At 37.5% G+C, this 16,611-nt stretch overlaps 1 long non-coding RNA gene across 1 annotated transcript; it reads right to left on the bottom strand.

Moving 5' to 3' along the window:
* Positions 1-4,922: 4,922 nt before the first annotated feature.
* Positions 4,923-16,401, bottom strand: Gm41241. The gene is made up of 3 exons (XR_874944.1): positions 16,341-16,401; positions 7,167-7,357; positions 4,923-5,093 (listed from the first exon to the last, which is right to left on the bottom strand). It is a non-coding gene; the product is annotated as a predicted gene, 41241 (long non-coding RNA).
* Positions 16,402-16,611: the final 210 nt, after the last annotated feature.

Genomic DNA, 16,611 nt, shown 5'->3' with positions numbered 1-16,611 from the left:
CTTGGGATGTATGTAGAAACTAACAAAATCTATTGTAATAATATGGACTTTTGAGAATATGTAAGAATATGTAAGAAGTAAAGTTTCATCAAATTTAAAAAAAAAGAAAAGAAAATTTAGTTTCACAATTCCACGCTTGCATACAATAAAATATATGAGTATAATTTCTAACCACCCACCCCCAGATCACCCAAACATATTCTCTTCTCCTAACCTCGAGCTCTTTTTTAAAATAATCACTGTCTAATTAGTACACCCAATGTGTATGTGAGTGAGGAGATATCCACTGCGCATGAACAGCCAAGCAGGTACCACACTCCTGAAGGATGACTTTCCCTGCTACAAAAGCTTTTCAGCTAGTGAGAATATCTCATGTTCCCCTTTCCTATGTAGAGTGGAATTTTGATTGACTTGATTTTATGCAGGTTTGGGGCTAGGGTAAGTTTCTGAGTCAATATCTATGTCATGTTCCAATGACAGCATCCCTCCTCTTCCTGCCATTCTATTCTTCCTCCCTCCTCATCCACAATGTTTTTTGATCTTCAGTCAGACCTAGCAGACTTCATAAAGATGCCTCATCATTATGACTCAACACCCACAGTCATGTATTATCAGCCTGTTGACCAGTTTTGAGTCTTGGCCTTGATTGCTGTCCACTGCAGAACAAATCATAATGAAGCCTGAGAGCATCCTAAGGCCTATGAGCACCCAAGTGAGGACCTTCACTCAGGTTTATATAAGCAGGCATGAACTCTCTAGCTAATTTTCTGTTCCATATCATTATATCCAATATTTAATATTATACTATGAAATTTGTTAACTGGACTATAAGAATATCTCAATAGCTAAGAGAATGTACCACTGTTGGAGAAGACCTGAGTTTGGTCATGGGATTTACACTGGTGGTTGTCCTCTAACAATCTGTAACTCCAGCTTTAGAAGATCTGACTTTCTCTTTTGGTTTTTCTAGGCAGGCAGACAGACAGAAAGACACACATGCATGCACATGCACACATAAACACACATGAACACACACACATACACACACACACTAAATATAAAATAAATCTTTAAAATATCCATTGGCAGATCTGGATTCATCAGGCAGGTATCAAAAGAAATCAGCCTTCATGAAATAAGCTGATAACTGAGCTCTCTTCTTCAACTTTTTGGATAATTTGGGAATGTTTGGCATTCATTCTTCTTTAAATATTGGATAGAATGTTCCATTTAAAAAATGTGAGTATGACTCAGGAGGCCACATCCCTAGCTAAGTCATTGTTTGCAATTGACAGCTACTGGATGCCATGGTTTAGAGACTTTGACTATTGATTTAATATCCCCTTGTTAATTATATATTCTTGTTTTTTAGTATTTCTTTATTCCGTCATCATAAATTAATGGTTCAAGAAATGTAGTTGAAACATCTTGTCATATGAATGCATACAGCTCTTAGTAATCTTCCCAGAAGATTTCACCTCAGTAATGCTGATCTCCTCTTAGTCACCACTAATTTCTTAGCTCCAGCTAACCAATATCAATTGTCCCAGTAGTCCCTTCTATTTTTCACTCTACAGCCAGAGCCACATGGCTGAAACTACCATTTTCTACTGCTTGCTGGGGCTGGAACATGGCTGCCCTTATTCTATTATCGGCTTTCTGTGTTTCATCTTCTTCAACTGCCTAAGTTGGGTTGTTCTGGAACTTTCCCTGTAGACTGACCTTGAACTCAGAGAACTGCATGCCTGTCTCCTAGGATTAAAGATGTGTACCGCCCTGCCTGGACTTAAGCTTTTCTTCACCTAGAACTTGCTCTGTCCCAGGCTGTCCTTGAACTCAGAGATCTGCTTATTTTATCTCCTGGGATTAAAGGTGTGCATGCCTAGGTCTAAATTTAGCTGGATAGAATCTTGTCTCAAAGTTCCACTTCCTTAATCTGCTAGCTTCTAGAAAACAGGATTCAGCTCCATTTCACGTCCCCGTGACCCTTTAATACTTGAACCATATATTTTATCTCAGCTTGCTATGCTTGTTTAAAATGCTCTTCATAAAACTTAACCAGAGAACAAAGTCTTTGATGGGCATTTCTGAGACTTCCTTTGTCAATGCAATTAATCTAAGTCTCTTAACTTTAGGTTAACTGCACCTGAGTCTTCACTCAGGCACTCTTCAGACAAAGGCAAAAAGCAGCCACATTCATCACCAAAATACCAGGGAAAAAAACAGTCTCTTTGCCACGAATTAAAATTCTTCTCTTCTGAAATGTCTGGAACCAGGTTTCCACAGTTCAAATCACCTTAGCAACAAAGTCTTCCATAGTATGGCCCATCAAACCCTACTTAAAGCATTCCATGGCTTTCTAAGTTCAGAATCCATATTTTTCCAAACAAAAGCATGGTCAGGCCTATCACAGCAATACCCCTGTCCCTGGTACCAACTTCTGCCTTAGTTAGGGTTTTACTACTGTGAATAGACACCATGACCAAGGCAACTCTTACAAGGAAAACATTTAATTGTGGCTGGCTTACAGGTTCAGTTCATTATCATCAAGGTGGGAGCATGGCAGTGTCCAGGCAAGCATGGTGCAGACAGAGCTGAGAGTAGCTTCCAGGCTACTAAGATGAGGGTCTTAAAGCCTACATCCACAGTAACCTACTCCAAAGGGCCATACCTAATAGTGCCACTCCCTGGGCTGAGCATATACAAACCATCACAATTGCCTACAAGTTTCATGATGTTCTTTATATATTTTGACTATTAGCCCTCTGACAGATTAGGTTTGGTACAGATCTTTTTCCATTTTGTAGGCTGTTGTTTTGTCCAATTGACAGTATCCTTTGCCTTACAGAAGCTTTCCAGTTTCCTGAGGTCCCATTTATCAATTGTTGATCTTAGTGACAGAGGTGCTGGTGTAAAAGAGGGAATAGGGAAGAGAAAAGGAGTTGGGAGAAATCTTACATGTAGATATAGAGAATGAAAGTTCCCTGGGAACATCTCTAGGATATGCCAGAGACCCAGGCCAGGGAAACTCCATGGAGCCTATGGGGGTCTCTTTAGCTAAGACTCCTAGCAGTGCAAGATATAGAGCCTGAACTGGCCACCTCCTGTAGTGGGGCAGAACTCTCAGTGGAGGAATAATGTCATCAAACCACCCACAATTCTTTGACCTAAAATGAGTTCTGCCTACAAGATGTACAAGGACAATGCTGGAGCAGAGACAGGAAATAGCCAACCAATGAATGGCCCAACTTGAGACCCATCCTATGGGCAAGGACTAATTGCTGATACTATTAATGAAACTTTGTTATGCTTGCAGACAGGAACCTGTCCTCTGAGAGGATCCACTGAGCATCCAGCCAAAACAGACACAGAGATCCATATCTAAACATTAGACAGAGCTTAGGAAGTCTGTGGAAGAGTTTGGGGGAAAGATTGAGGAACCCAAAAGGAATAGGGTCACCACATGAAGACCAACAGTGTCAACTAACCTGGACCCTTGGAGGCTCCCAGAAGCTTAACCACTAACAAAAGAACAAGCATAGACTGGACCTAGGCCCCCTCATATATGTAGCAAATGTACAACTTGTTCTTCATGCAGGTACCCCAACATCTGGAAAATGGGCTGTCCCTGACTCTGTTATCTGCCTGTGAATCCTGTTTAAGTAACTAGAATGCCTTGTCTGGCCTCAAAGGGAGAGTATGTGCTTAGTCCTACAGTGACTTGATTTGCCAGGGTGGGTTGATATTCAGGGGGCTCCACCTTCTCAGAGGAGAAGAGGAGGTATGTGAGGGTTGTGTGGTCGGGAGACTAAGAGAAGGGGAATCTGAGATTAGGATGTAAATTAAGTACATAAATGAGAGAAAAAATTTAAATGTCAGATCATATAACTAACATATTAAATATAAGATTTGATGTGTTCTATGGTGTCCCCACAGATTCATGGATGTGAATGCTTGGGCTTAGGGAGTAGAACTACTTTTTGCCTTGTTGGAAGAAATACGTCATTGCGGGGGTGGGCTTTGTGGTCTCCTATGCTCAAGCTATGCCCACTGTGGAACACAATCTACTTCTGATGCCTTTAAATACAGATGTAGGTACTCCCAGGTCCTTCTCCAGCACCATTTCTGCCTGAATGCTACTGTGCTTCACACTATATTGATAGGTTTCTGAAACTTTAAGCCAGCTTCAATTAAATGTTTTCCTTTAAAGGAGTTACCATGGTCATGCTGTCTCTTCAAAGCAATAAAACCTTAACACAGGAATAAGTGGGTACCAAGGTAGGTTGCTGTGCCATAAAACTGACTAAGCTTTTGTTTGGAGGAATATGGAATTTGAAACTTCAGATTAGCAAAGCAGTGGAATGCTTTAAGTGGAGCTCAGAGGGTCATACTAGTAGAAGCATGGAAGACAGTGGTGCTGAAGGTGATTTAAACTGTGGGGGCCTGGCTCAAGTGGTTTCAGAGGAGAAAAATGTTAGTATGTTGCATAGAGATCATTCTTGTGGTATTTTGGTGAAGAATGTGGAAGTTTCTGCTCTTGTCCAAAGTATTTTCCTGAGGTTAAAGTGAAGAGTTTTTGATTAAATGAATTGGAATTAAAACTCAAAACAGCCTGTATAGACTCTGTCAGGTGGTTACTCTTTGCTCTTATGATGAGCATTAATAATGAAAAGGAGTGAACTGAGCAAGGAAAAAAAAACACAAAATGAATGGTTCAAAGAGAAAAGGAGCACTGGAAAATGGACTGGAGCTAAATCCCGTATTCAAGGGGATAAACAGATTGGAGATATTAAATGGAATACAGGGAGTGTTGACCTCAGAACATGATCCCACCCAGCTAAGCTTCAATCTTATGAAAAAATAAAAAAATAAAGACAAATTTAGGTCCAGGCACAGTGATACATACCTTTAATGCTAGGGCTCAGGAGACAGAGGCAGGGTTCCACAGATCAAGTTTCAGGTCATCCAAGTTTAGGCAATGAAGGAAGGACAGCAGGGAAAACAGAAGCTGGTGAAGATTTAACTGAATGAAGGGCTCATGTTCCAGCATCAGCAGTTAGCAGAATTTGATAAATTCAGGCATGTGGCTCTGCCTTTAGAATCAAGGGTGGAAGAAAAGGGCTTTAGAATCTCTTCCCACAACTAAGGAAAGTAAGACGTGTTCTTATTACAAAATACATACAAAATGAGCAAAAGCAGGAAGCAAAAGAAAATTAGAAGTGTAGAGAGGTGATAGATACAGATATTATATTAAGTGTAGTGACAAGGACATGAGAATATGCATATCATCAAATCATCAAACTCATTAACTGTATTCAAGCTTTACAAGCTAGAAATCACTACAATGGTTTTAAAAAGCGGTACTACTTAGTGAAGACTAATAAAGCTATTCAAAAGATTTTTAAAAATCAATTTCTGAAAAATATGTCAGTTTATTTTTGTATTATTCAATGTAGTGATCTATAGATTCTCAATTAGATGCTTTATGTTATAATGTACTTTGAGAAACTTTTTAAGTAATGATTGTATATTGTCAAGTCATTATCCAAGTATTTATTGGTTATGTATATTTTGAATAGATAGCATTCAATCTTGTAACATCATTACTTTTAACTCATAAAAAAGTGTTCTAAAAATAGACTAGTATAATATTAAATAGTAGATTATATATGCATATTAGCCTGTATATTTTAAATAAGTGAGGTTTTATTTTTATTAGAACCTTCCTGTGTTTGCAGAACTTTCTCATGATTATTATAATTTACATAAAATTCAGTTTTAGCAAGAATAAGGATTGCAGCCCCTAAGGGAATAGGAACTCCACTAGAAGACCAACAGAGTCAATGAACCTGGACCCTTGGGGCTCTCAAAGACTGAAACACCAAACAAAGAACATACACAGGCTGGACCTAGGCTTCCCCACACATAGGTAGCAGATGTGCAGCTTGGTCTGCATGTAGTCCAGAACAACTGGAGGGGGGAGCTTGTTGCCTGTATGTGGGATATGTTCTAGCTGGGTTACCTTGTCTGACCTCAGTGGGAGAGGAAGCACATAACTTTCCAGAGACCTGAAGTGCCAAGGTGGGGAGATACTCAGAGAGCCCTCACCAGCTCAGAGGAGAAGGGAAACAGAGTGAAAGGAAAAGGATTGTTGGAGGGGTGACAGGGAGGAGGGCAATAAATGAAATGTAAAGTGGATAAATAAAATAGATAGATAGATAGATGAATGAATGAATGAATGAATGAATGAATGAAAATTCAACCTGCTTTTTATATAAATTGAGAATTCATATATATGTGAATGTATTAGACAATACATATATATGAATATATTTATTGTATTGGATATACAGATACATACACAGCTGTCTACAAAGTTTGCATCTATGCCTGATACACATATACGCAAATTTACTTCTAAAAGAAAAGTGATTATTAAACTCCACAAAATATATCATAATAATATAAAGTTGTGTTTCTTAACATGTATTACATTCTAAAGATAGAGTAGGTTTTATGTAGCAGCATCCTCATCTTCCTTCCTCTGAAAAATTATTTTAAAAGGCCTGAAAATAATCCTGACAGTTCTCTGTAAAAGCACTGCGTTTTGGAACCAAAGTAGATATTTATGAAGGCTGAATGCAGATAATGAAGCAGAGTGTTTTGTTCTATCTACGACAACACCAACTCTACACAAAAACATAACATGAAAGGGCAATGGTGTAATGGACTGCACAAAGCTAATGGTCTTGTTATTGCATTTATCCTGGTTTCCAATGGAAACAAGAATTATAAAGCTACTTAGTGCTCTTATATTTTAGGTACCAAATAAAAGTTAAATAATAATTATTATTATTAGCCTATCAGTCAGAATGTCAGTCTTGCTAATGTTAATAACATTTGCCTTAGCAGGCAATTTCAGTAAAGTTTTCAATGATCAGCGGCTCAGTGCCGGCACAGAATATAAAGCATCAAGAAAATAAAAACAAATTTATCTCTGAAATATATAAAGAGAAAGTGACAAGAAAATGTCAGACACTTAAGTATTTATTCTTTTTTAAGTATAGATGTCAAATATTGGAACAAATATTCTGCACAGCTAATTTTGAAGTGTAGGTGGACCCTCACAGGGATTGGTATTGAAAAGAATTATTAAAATACCTTACCCTTCCAACATCATTTACCGCCCATACTGAATTACGCCCATCAGTTGCATAGCAACTGTATGTGCAAGAAGTGGTCTCTAATCACTCCAGTGAATAGTCCCGTGGCATCTTGCCTGATCAGAATTTCTTCAGGAATCCTCTGCTATAAATACATTCCATCCCCATTATGGCTCAGTCACTGCTATCTTGGCCTAGATGTAAAACAATAATTTTATATTTCTTTGATACTTGTATACAACATATTTTGATTATATTCACCCAACACTTCCCAGATCTAACCCGCTTTCAAACTCATCTAACCTTCTGCCCTTTTATGTTTGTTTCTTTCACCCACAGAGATTAATGTGTGATGCCCAAATATTCTTGCATGGGTAGTTTCTATTAACTTACCAGAACCTACACTAAAACAAAAAACAAAAACAACAAAACAAAACAAAACAAAACAAACAAACAAACAAAAACCAAAAACAGTTTCTCCATCTTCTAATCAGAAAGATTTGTAAATAGATGCACATTTAGGGGTTAATTTTGTGTCCATGCTAGGGGTTTTGTCTGTCTTGGGCCTGAGTAGATTCTGTACATAACATTGCATCTACCATGGATTTATATGTGTATCCAGAAGTCACTGTTTCCTTGTACTCATTCACTGCCTCTGGGTCCTATGTTCTTCTGACCATTCTTCCCTCTGATCACTGAGCCTTCAGGTATTTGTTTCTTTCAGGGCTTTCTTTAGCCTCTTGCTCTCTTCACCGTGGTCAGTGTACATTTGAGTGTTAATCACTATCTACTGTAAACAGAAGCTTCTCAGGTGAGGATTGAGGGATACACTGATCTATGGATATAGTGACCAGTCATTAGGAATCGGCTTAACACTGTGTCCATTCAGTAGGATAATAATACTAGTCTCTCCCTAAGACCTAGATACTGTCTACTCTTAGATTGTTGGCCTAATTATTGGGCCAGAAATACATCTCATATTATAGAATGGGACTTATATCCTATCAGAAACTGATTGGTTACTCCCTGATGTTCATGGCAACATTATGTCAGTTGGCATGTTTTCCAAGGGTGCCCACTATTGTAGCTCACACATTTCAATACTGGCTTGTGATTGATGATTATTGTTCTCCTCTGGTCACTTGCACAGAACCTTCCAGTATTATGAAAACTAGCTAAAACATATAACGTTTCCAGCTTTATTTCTCCATGTTATAGGACAAAAGGATGTGGTATCCTCAGCAATAGAGTCTTACTGTCAATCAATAGAGGGTAAGCAAGAGCAATAACAATAGCTTGTAATGTTTGGAGATCTATGGGACCTCACTAGCCAACAATTAGAAAAGACATAGCCATGTCTTGGCACTGGGGTTGGTATATTTTAGACTCTGTCATCAGGCAGGGCACTGTTGCTCTATTATAGGGTAACTTTATTTTATTTTTTAAGGTAGTGAATTTTTATTTATTTTTATTTTTTATTGGATATTTTCTTTATTTAAATTTTAGATGTTATCCCCTTTCATGGTTCCCCACCCTCAGAAACCCCCTATCCCATCCTCCCTCCCCCTGCTTCTATGAGGATGCTCCTCCATCCATCCACCCACTTCCTCCTCCTTGCCCTCACATTCCCCTACACGGGGGCATCGAGCCTTCACAGAGCCAAGAGACTCTCCTCCCATTGATGGCCGACAAGGCCATCCTCTGTTACATATGCGGCTGGAGCCATGGGTCCCTCCATGTGTACCTTCAGTCCTTTCTCTAACTCCTCCACTGGGGACCCTTTGCTCAGTCCAATAGGTGGCTGTGAGCATCTACCTCTGTGTTTGTCAGGCTCTAGCAGAGCCTCTCAGGAGACAGCTATATCAGGCTCCTGTCAGCAAGCCCTTCTTTGCAGTCACAATAGTTATAATGAGCAAGGAAAAGAGAGAGAAGATTCTACATTAGTGGGGTTCTGTGACTATTTAAATGTTATTTATCTCTCCTAATACTCTCTCTTCTACTCTGCCCTCATCACTACCCCAATTTAAACTTCTGTTCCAATATTCACTTTTAACACTAAAAATATGCTATGTCTCCCATCCCTTGAGAGCCCTTCTCCAAACCCCTTGGTAATTTCTTGACCTCTATGAGTATTAATATAAAGATTCTTTATAAATAGTAACTCAGATATCAAATAGCAAAGTACCTGAATCATTTTTGTGGAATAACAAATTTATTAGCACTTAATAATGCAATTGGATATAATTATATACAGGTAGATAGACAGACAGACAGACAGACAGATAGATAGAGATAGAAATAGATGTATGGTAGTCCTTACATTTTTAATTTCAAATTAAACTGAAAATTTTTAATAATTTTAGCAACTAACATCATAAAGATATGAGAGAAACACTTCCAGTTTTCCACTATTACTCGTCTCCATATTTTAGCATGATTACATTCATATTGCTAATAATGAATCAACATATTACATTTGCATGACATTTAAAGGACTCTTCAAATTTCTCTGTTGTTGTTATTGGGTCTTTCTCTGTAGCTCAAGCTGAACTTGAAATCAAGGCAATCACCTGTTTCAGTACTCCCACTGATCTTCAAAATTATTAAATTCACAAAATTAGGCTCTTTTCAGGAGGAGTATTCATTTTTAAAGAAAATTTATGAGTGAACTTCTAGACTATGTCTCTTTCCAGCTCATAGAAAGTAATTATTTTAAACTTGGATATTATTATTTTAATTTCTGTTAGAATCAACAGATTAAAATTCTGAAGATGAACTGTCAGGTTTAGAAACACATATCTCAATTTTATGATAAGACTATATTAATGAAATCTGACTTGGAAATCACTTTTAATATATATTGTGTATAACACATATGTGTGTGTGTGTGTGTGTGTGTGTGTGTGTGTGTGTGTGTGTGTGTGTGTGTATGTATGTACACATATACACTTGGGAATATGGTTTAAGGTATAATTCGATAGTGTACTTTGAAGAGCATGACCATGTCATGATTTAGTTTTCTATTGTCCTAAAAATGTTATATTTGTCCTGTAATCTCCAAGGAGGCTTCTCTTATATTACTCTGATTAATGTTACTTCCAATGAGAGCTACTTGACTACTGTCTTTACTTATTTGTCATGATACAACCCATTCACTCTTGGTGGTACCAGGTGGCCTCTGCTTTCTAAATAACTCAGCTCTACCTACTAACATAGGGAGATAACATAGGCCTGAGCTCCCAAAGCCTAAATCCACTGGTTCAAAGCACTATATCAAGATAAGGATGGTTGTTGCCTTTCCATTGTCCTTCCAGAAAATGATGGATAGCCATGTCATTTTATTATCATTACAAAATCAAAATTTCTCCGTTCATTGCCTTCCAGATAAATAAGCTTGTGCTTTAGCTGTATCCCTTGTGCATTACCGCAACTACTGAGAAAGATATGATAGTAATAAAAGGAAGACAGTGCTGTACGTTAAGCCATCTGAATCTTAGCCTTACCTTACCTCTCTATTTAGTGTAGATATATGGACACTGAACAGGTACCACTTGCCTATTATTTAAACAAGAGCTTATAGTTCACACTTCCTACACCTGCAATAGAATTTCAGCACACCTCTCCACACCACACAGTTCTGTCTTTGTCCCCAAATGCCTGTTCTAACCCAGGACACACAGGTAAGACATCCAGGCCCTCCCTGCCCACCTGGAGCCCAGCATGCTAAGCAGCTGTGGGCTCTACCTTGCCCTATTGAAGTGCCATCTTCCTTCTGGCCCATACCTATACCTGATATCAAGTATCTATACTCTACATCCCAAGCTCTGCCTGCCTTGTGAGAGGCCTGCAACTATCTCAGACAACCAGTCCCAGAGACCTTTTTCTCTCAGGATTAAGCAGGCCTGCCAACACCAACCAGAGACAACCTGATGGAGAAAGGCAAACACAAGAACATAAAAAACATAAGCAAGTGCAATATGATACCATAAGAACCCAGCTTGCCTACTACAGCAAGCCTTGGATATCCAACACACCTAAAGAATGAGACTGTGACCTTAAATTTTATATCATGAAGATGATAGAGGCCTTTAAAGAGGATATAAATACATTCCTTAAAGAAACAAAGGAAAACATAATCAAAGAGGTAGACACCCTTAAAAGGGAAAAAAAAAACTCCTTAAAGAAATATAGAAAAATACAATCAAACAAGTGAAGTAATTCGTCATTTTGCAGCATACAAGAAACACACTTCAGCAACAAAGATAGATGCTACCACAGAGTTAAAGAGCAAGAAAAAGTTTTCCCAATCTGGACCCAGAAAACAAGCTGGAGTAACCATTCTAATGTCTAATAAAACATTCTTTCAACAGTAAGTAATAAAAAGAGATGAGGAATCTCTTCATACTCATCAAAGAAAAAAAATCTACAAAGATGAAATCTCAATTCTGAAAATCTATGCCTCAAATGCAAGGGCACCCACATTCCTAAAAGAAGCATGACTAAAGCTGAAATCATACATTGATCCCCACTCACACAATAATAGTGAGGGACTTCAACCCCCACTCTCACTAATAGACAGGTGACCTGAACAGAAAATAAACAGAGAAATATCGAAAATGACAAATGTTATGAACAAAATGGATCTAACAGATATCTACAAAACCTTTCACCTAAACAAAAGAATATACCATGTTCTCAACACCAGACAGAACTTCCTTCAAAACTGACCTTATAATTGAGCACCAAGCAAGCATTAACAGATAAAGGAGATTGAAATAACCCCTTGAACTCTATCACATCACCATGGATTTTGGGTGGTCTTCAACAACAACAGAAACGATAGAAAACACACATACTTATGTAAGCTGAACCCCTCTCTATGCAATGATCACTTAGTCGGGGAAGAAATTAGAGATTTTCTAGAACTCAATGTACATGAAGGCACAACATACCAAAATGAGTGTGACACAATGAAAGCAGTGCTAATATCTAATAGGAAAATTCATAGCACTAAATGCCTTTATAAAGAAAGTGGAGAAATCTTAAACTAGCAATTTAACAGCATTTCTGAAAGCTCTAGAACAAAAAGAAGTGCACAAACAAGAGTAGTAGACATCAATAAACAGTCAAACTCATGGCTGAAATCAAACAATTAGGAAAAAAAGAGAACAATACTAAGAATCATCAAGCAGGCTCTTTGAGAAAATCAACAAGCTGGACAAATGCTTAGCCATCCTAGCAAAAAGACATAGCCACAGTATCCAAATTAACAAAAGCGTAAATGAAAAAGAAAGACATAACAGCAGAAACTAAGGAAATTCAAAGAATCATTATGTCTTACTGTAAAAGCCTGTACTCCACAAAACTGAAAAACCTAAAACAAAACAAAAAAAAAAAATCACACAAAAAAAAACAAACAAAAACCACTTACCGAAGTTGAATCAAGTTGAGGTAAACCATCTAAACAGTCCTCTAACCCCCAAGATAATAGAAGCAGTCATTAAAAGTCTCCCAACTAACAACAAAAAAGCCCAGAGCCAGATGGTCTTAGTGCTACATTCTACCAGACTTTCAAAGAAGAGCTAATACCAATATTCTTCAAACTATACCATGAAATAGAAACAGCAGGAATACTACCTAATTTAGTCTATTAGGCCACATTCACCCTGATACCTAAACCATAAAAAGACTCAATGAGGAAAAAAAGAGAATTTCAGACCAATTTCACATATGAGTATCAATGCAAAAATAGTAAAATTCTCCTAAATCAAGTCCAAGAACACATCTGTAAAAGTAATTTTTAAATCTGTTTTGCCTTTTGGCCCATTAGTTCCCACCAAAAACAACTCTCAGGCTAATTAGTTATTATTAAATGTATAGCCCATAAGATTTAGCTCATTCTCTGACTTGCTCATAATTTATTTAACTCATTTAAACTATTCTATGTCTACCATGTAGTTAGTTACCTGTCCTTCCTTCTTGGTTTGCCTCTTCTTTAGTGTCTCCTCAGGGCTACCTGCTGGTTACATCCTTATTCTCAACCTATCTCTCATCTCATCTCTGTCAGCTCTCCTCCACATCACTCTTTTATCTCTTACTATTTTCTAGAATTTTCTCTCTTCCTGCCAGAGTACCACCTCTATTACCTGCCTCAACTTTTTTATTGGCAGGTGATATTTATAAGAGATTCTCTATACATACATCAAAAACATCATTCACCATGATCAAGTAGGCTTTATCCAAGGGATGCAGACATGGTTCAATTTCTGAAAATTCAACAATGTAATACACTATAAACAAACTGAAAAAATCACATGATCATCCTATTAGATGTTGTAAGAGCCTTCAACAAAATCCAACAGCCCTTCATGTAAAAACTCATGAAGAGATCAGGGACAAGACAAGATTGCCCACTCTCTCCCTATCTACTCAATATAGCAGTTGAAGTTCTCGCTAGAACAATAAGAGAACAGGAGAGCAAGGGAACACGAGTTTGAAATGAAGAAATCAAGGTATCACCATTCATGGATGATGTGATAGTATACATAAGAGAACTCAAAAATTCTTCCAGGTAACTCCTACAGATGATTAACAACTTCAGCAAAGTGACTGGATATAAAATTATCTCAAATAAATCAGTAGCCCTTCTTTATACAAATGATAACAGGGCTGAGAAGAAATCACAGAAACAACATCCTTCACAATGGCCTCAAATAATATAAAATTCCTCCATATGACTCTAATTATACAAGTGAAAGATCTATATGACAAGAAAGTCAAGTCTTTGAATAAAGAAAGTCAAAAGATAACAGAAGATGGAAAGATCTTCCATAGTCATGAATCAGTAGGATTAATAGTGAAAATGGTCATCTTACCAAAGATATTCCACAGATATAATACAATTTCTATTAAAATTCCAACACGATATTTTACTGACCTTGAAAGAATAAAGTCTCAACTTCATATGGAAAAACAAAAGAAAAACAGAATAGCTAAAATATTTATGAATAAAAGAACCTTTGGAGGTATTGCCATCATGATCTCAAGCTATACTACAAAGCTATGGTTATTGAAATCTGTGTGGTATTGGAATAGAAACAGATAGGTTGCAACAGAATCAAATTGAAGATCCAGAAATAAACCCACACAACTATGGACTTGATTTTTTGATAAAGAAGCCAAAAGCATACAATGGAAAATAGCAAGCATTTTCAACAAATGGTGCTGGTCTAAGTGGATGTTTATATATAGAAGAATGCATAATGATCCCTATGTATCACCCTGCACAAAACTCAAGTCTGAGTGGATCAAGGACTACAACATAGAACCAGATACATTAAATCTAATAGAAAAAAAGTGGGAATTAGCTTTGAACACACTAGTACAGGAGACAAGTTTCTGAAGAGAACACCAGTGATTCAGGCTCTAAGATCAACAATTTTTAAATGGGACCTCAGGAAACTGAAAGGCTTTGGTAAGGCAAAAGATACTGTCAATAGGACAAAATGACAACCTACTAATTGGGAAAAGATCTTCACTCACCCTACATCTGACAGAGGACTAATATCCAAAATATATAAAGAACTCAAGAAGGTAGAATCCAACAAACCAAATAACCCAACTGAAAATAGAGTACAAAGATAAACAGAGATTCTCAATAGACAAATCACAAATGGTATATAAGCATTAAAGAAATGTTCAACATCTTTAGTCATCAGGGAAATACAAACCAAAATGACCCTGAGATTCTACTTTATACCAATCAGAATAGCTAAGATCAACAACTCAACTCACAACCCATGCTGGCGAGAATGTGGAGAAAGGGGATCATACCTCCATTGCTGGTGGGATTGTAAACTTGTACAACCACTGTAGAAATCAACCTGGCTGTTTCTCAGAAACATGGAAACTCTTCTACCTGAATACCCAGCTATATCATCCTGGACATATGCCCAAAAGATGCTCCAACGTAGCACAAGACACATGCCTCACTATGTTCATAGCAGTTTTATTCATAATTGCCAGAAGCTGGAAACAACCCAAGAATAGATACAGAAAATGTGGTACATTTAACTGACAGAGTACTATTCAGCAATTAAAAACTAGGGCCTTCAAAACAATTCCTTCAGAAAAATAAACACTGAAAAGCAAAAGAAATATGTGGAGCAGAGACTGAAGGAAAGGCCATCCAGAGACTGCCTCACCTGGGGATCCATCCCATATACAATCACCAAACCCAGACACTATTGTGGATGCCAACAAAAGCTTGCAGACAGGAGCCTGATATAGCTGTGTCTTGAGAGGTTCTACCAGTGCCTGACAAATACAGATGTGGATGTTCTCAGTCAACCATTGAACTGAGCATAGGGTCCTCAATGGAGGAGCTAGAGAAAGGACCCAAGGAGCTGAAGGGGTTTGCAGCCCCATAGGAGGAACAACAATATGAAGCAATCAGAACCGCCAGAGGTCCCAAGGACTAAAGCACTAACCAAAGAGTACACACGGTCGGACTCATAGCTCCAGCAATAATGTAGCAGAGGATGGCCTAGTCAGTCATGAATGAGAGGAGAGGCCACGGGAAGGCTCGATGCCCCAGTGTAGGGGAATGCCAGGACCAGGAAAAGTGAGCGGGTGGGCTGGTGAGCAGGGGGAGCAGGAGGAGGTTTTCAAAGGGGAAACCAGAAAGGGGACAATATTTGAAATGTAAAATATCTAATAAAAACAAAAAAAGGAAATTAGTTTATTTAGAAAAATTTAAAGTCTCTTTTAAATAGCTATAAAGAAATATATTGAAACTATACCTCATCCTTTGTATGTTTTAGGCCCCAATATTCAGACTTTATCTGGGCTTTTGTGTAAATATAGTAAAACACGTATAGGTCAGGAAGAGAAAGAGAAATCTAGCTTTATTTTCAACAACATTTTTAATAGAATCTTACTATGTAGCCTTGGAATCCTGTTATTACTTTGTATACCAGGATGGTCTGTTAACATCTATACTAAGTTACATATAATTTTATTACCTTATTTGGTATTGTCTTATAATAGTCACATGGGTGTCTTTTAAGAAGCCAAGTGACCGTTAAGTCTGTTTGAAACATGATTTAATAGTTAAGAATACTAGCTGTTCTTACAGAGGTTTTAGGTTCAGCTCTAAGCACTGAGCTAGTAACTCACAACAGATTGTAACACCATTCTCAGGAGATCCAGTGCCCTCTTCCATCCTATTCAGGAACTAGATATGCATGTTATTATAACGTGGAAAGACCTGGAAGCAAACATTCAGATACATGCCATAAAAATAAATAAAATTTTAATGTAATAGAATAAATTATCTTTAATATCTACCATTATTTTTACTGATATGTTTTAAAATAACTACTTTTTTATTAATTATTTCATTTCTTTATATTTCAAATATAAAATGTCTGCCTTCCTGGTCCCCTCT

Source organism: Mus musculus, chromosome 14 (genome assembly GCF_000001635.26).
Source record: "Mus musculus strain C57BL/6J chromosome 14, GRCm38.p6 C57BL/6J".
Taxonomy (NCBI): Eukaryota; Metazoa; Chordata; class Mammalia; order Rodentia; family Muridae; genus Mus; species Mus musculus.
Note: the sequence above shows the minus strand (reverse complement) of the source record. Positions and strands in the feature narration are given on the sequence as shown.